The sequence below is a fragment of the Tachypleus tridentatus genome, chromosome 13 (assembly GCF_004210375.1).
Source record: "Tachypleus tridentatus isolate NWPU-2018 chromosome 13, ASM421037v1, whole genome shotgun sequence".
Lineage (NCBI taxonomy): Eukaryota > Metazoa > Arthropoda > Merostomata > Xiphosura > Limulidae > Tachypleus > Tachypleus tridentatus.
In genome coordinates, this window is record NC_134837.1 from 149,890,473 (window position 1) to 149,894,048 (window position 3,576).

General features: G+C 33.2%; 1 long non-coding RNA gene across 1 annotated transcript; it reads right to left on the reverse strand.

The window, feature by feature from the left end:
* Nucleotides 1-2,813: 2,813 nt before the first annotated feature.
* Nucleotides 2,814-3,315, reverse strand: LOC143237478 (uncharacterized). The gene is made up of 2 exons (XR_013020097.1): nt 3,183-3,315; nt 2,814-2,956 (listed from the first exon to the last, which is right to left on the reverse strand). It is a non-coding gene; the product is annotated as an uncharacterized LOC143237478 (long non-coding RNA).
* Nucleotides 3,316-3,576: the final 261 nt, after the last annotated feature.

The window sequence follows — 3,576 nt, forward strand, 5'->3', positions numbered from 1 at the left end:
AAATGGATTTGGTAAATTGTTAGATAAAGTTCCCAAAACTTTTATTAAAGTTTGCTTGTATTTAAGCATTGCAGATACCGAACTCCAGTTTCTTAGGACGAACCAGGAAACCAAAATACTTATAAACGCTGACCTTGGTTACTTTATCTAAATTTCATGTTCTAATTGATTTTGATAATGCTTTATTTTATGTTGAAGCAACATCTACTTATACCTGTTTAAATGAACATACATAAAAAAAGATGTAAGATATGTCTGTTTCCGAATTTCGCGTAAAGCTACTCGAGGGCTATCTGCAATAGTCGTCCCTAATTTAGCAGTGTAAGACTAGAGGGAAGAGAACTAGTCATCACTACCCACCGCCAACTCTTGGGCTACTCTCTTACCAACGAATAGTGGGATAGACCTTACATTATTTCCCTCACAGCTGAAAGGGCGAGCATGTTTGGTGCGACGGGGATTCGAACCCCCGACCCTCAGATTAGGAGTCGAACGCCTTAACCACCTGGCTATGCTGAGCCACCATCATGAGAATTATACTGCTATACTTGAAGTTAAAAATAATTAATCTAAATAGACATTACATTACTTTAATAATTTATCTTGTTTGTTTTTTAAAACTGTATATAAACAAGGAAATGTCATTATTAGATAAGACAGAAATTTAATCTAAATTTTTAAATATCATTCAAATCAAGTAAACGGATAACCTCTAAATCTGACGAAGTAATAAAATAGTAAAGTGACTAAAAATGTTGGAATAAAATGGAAGAAAGGCTCATAAAAGTGTTATCCAAACAAAAAGAAACAAATGACTGATATACAAGCTAATATCAATACAACTCAAAAAAGTTAGGAATTATATGTAAGGCATATGATGAATTGATATCCAGCTATTCAAAGGTTGTTGAAGAAACACACATATTAGAGAAATATAGTAGGATGTCTAAGAAGTGTATACTTTCTCCAAACAAATAGATCGATTTTAGAACTAAAATAATTGATGCTATTAAAGAGAATGACAGGAAGGATTCCTCTCTGTGTTCTTACGATAAAAATTGAAAACATGAATGAGACAGTTTGTAAATCTGATGTTACATTAAAGTTAGAAGATATTGGTGCTGTACTTGTAACGTTTGATTAAACCTAAGGACATGCTCTGTGGTCACTGTTTGTAGTTTAAATGTCTAGTGTAGCTTTGGAACTATACGAAAACAATTGAAGACTTAGAAATAAAAGCCAAAACATTTTACGTATTGTGAAGTTGTAAACTTTCTTTGTTAACCTGTAGATGACCGAAGAAGGTCGAAACGTTGTTCTCTACTTTATTTTAATAAAAGTTTTAATACCCATACCAGCCGTCTTGAGATACATTTCATATATTGATTAGCATTAAATTGTTTAACATGATGATACTAGTAATTACAGTGATATTCCCTTCTAATACAACTTATTAACAATTGAATATCACTGCTTTCAGTGTAACACCTACGCAGACAAAGGGCTAATCTGTGCTTTACACACAACTGGTATCGAAACCTCAGTTTTAGCGTTGTAAACAAGCAGACATAACGATTAAATCTTGGAAACTTGAGAAAAATGAGGTAGAAGCAAATTTAGTGATATATATCTGTCTGTAAGTGAAATATATATTCATTCACGATGTATATTCATGAAGTTATTTGTTTGTTCACAGATCCTCTCACGGTGTTGGATCTTGTGGGACTACACTTGTTGGCCAACTCGGGAATGGTAGGGGAGAGTACCATTATGTATATAAGACATTGACATCATGCTAATAGGGGGATCAATACGAGCCTGAAAGATTTTAAGAGTTTAATGTTTGTAACTTTTCAAACCACTATTTACAAGTTAATATCATCTAGTTTGGCAGACGTTCTCAGGTGACACTAGTAGGTGTCTTAACAGTTTTATTTTGTGTAACAACGCCTACAGTATATATAGTATTAAAGGCCAAAAGTAGCTTAAATGCGACAAGAAGGTCACTCAAGAATGGTGGGATCTGGTAATAGGTTTTTAGGGATGTTGAACCTGAATCTGATATCATAGTTTATGTTTATTTCCTCCCTAAAGATCTTATCGGCACCATGTTTAGAATTCTGTTCTCATCTTCTTCGGAAGAAAGTGGGACATAACTTGGTACAGTGTTTTCTCTCTTTTTTTTGTTTTTCTATATACCCACTTAGGATAGTTATAGAAGCAATTATGGATAATGAAGAAGCTTCATCGGTACATTGGAGCTTCTGTGAATCATAATAATCATACAGTCAGCAAGAATTTATGAACCTAACGCAAGTTACGTAGATATAGCTTTACCCATAGAAACCTTTGTATACAACCTATATTAAACATTACCCATGTATTTTAAGCACACTAAAACTGAAGAGTTTAGACATTTTTACATTCTGAGTACAAATAAATATTGTTTTTATATATAAAGTTTGCCAATTCATATTTTCAGTAATATCTTAACTTCATTGTTCTTGGATCTGTAATGTATAAATATTTAGTCTAACACATCTTAGGTACATGTTAATTTTGTTCTGTTTACAATATTTATAACACGATAAATAGCATTTTCGTGATTGTTTAAAACAACAACAAATAAACTACCAAAAACATTGACCACCCCATAATGCAAAACTCAATTAATCGAACTGATATTTTTGATGTTTTACGAATTCCAAACAGATGCTAACAGAGACTATTAAATGGGCATTAAGATATTTTGTATGTTATGTTTATTTAGATAAGACGGGAAAAATTATTAAGTATGCTGTAAAGAAAGAAACTTTCATGTAACTTTATACACACAATTTATTATATTTATGTCACAAACAATACATGCACGTATTTTCAAAATTACAGGGCGTGAAACATGTTGATAAATGAATGCTGTCCTTCCTCGGTCAAAATTTCTGTAGAGCAGATGAATCTAGGATAAAATAAAGTAAAACAAATAACACAAATGACTCAAGTATCTTTTCTTTCTGATACATGATAAGTAAAGATACTTTAAGAAGATATATAGAGCTAGTCTTACAATGAGAAATGAAAATAGTAAATACGTTTTCACTTTGATTCACATAAAATACAGTGCTTTTCGAATTTCTTTGTATATAGGTGACACATTATAATATTAGGTTCAATCATTATCTTACCTTAGTCCCACCATTTATAACCACCTCCTTTGCCACCTCCACCACCAAATCCTCCTCCACCACCAAATCCACCTCCACCACCAAATCCACCTCCACCTTGCAGTTGTAATGGTACAGCAAGAAGTCCTAGAACAACTGATCCTCCGCCTCCACCTCCAAAACCTCCTCCGCCTCCACCACCATATCCTCCTCCGCCACCTCCATAACCACCTCCACCTTTTCCGCCACCGATTCCTCCGCCTACTGAAACTGGTATAGCCTATACATACATATAAGTACATATACAATTACTGTGATAAGTGGGACTTGTTGTATTTAGAAATAAAGAATAGTATTCTGTCTATATTAGATTTACACAATCAGACTTTATACATCTGTTTATAAACATACATAT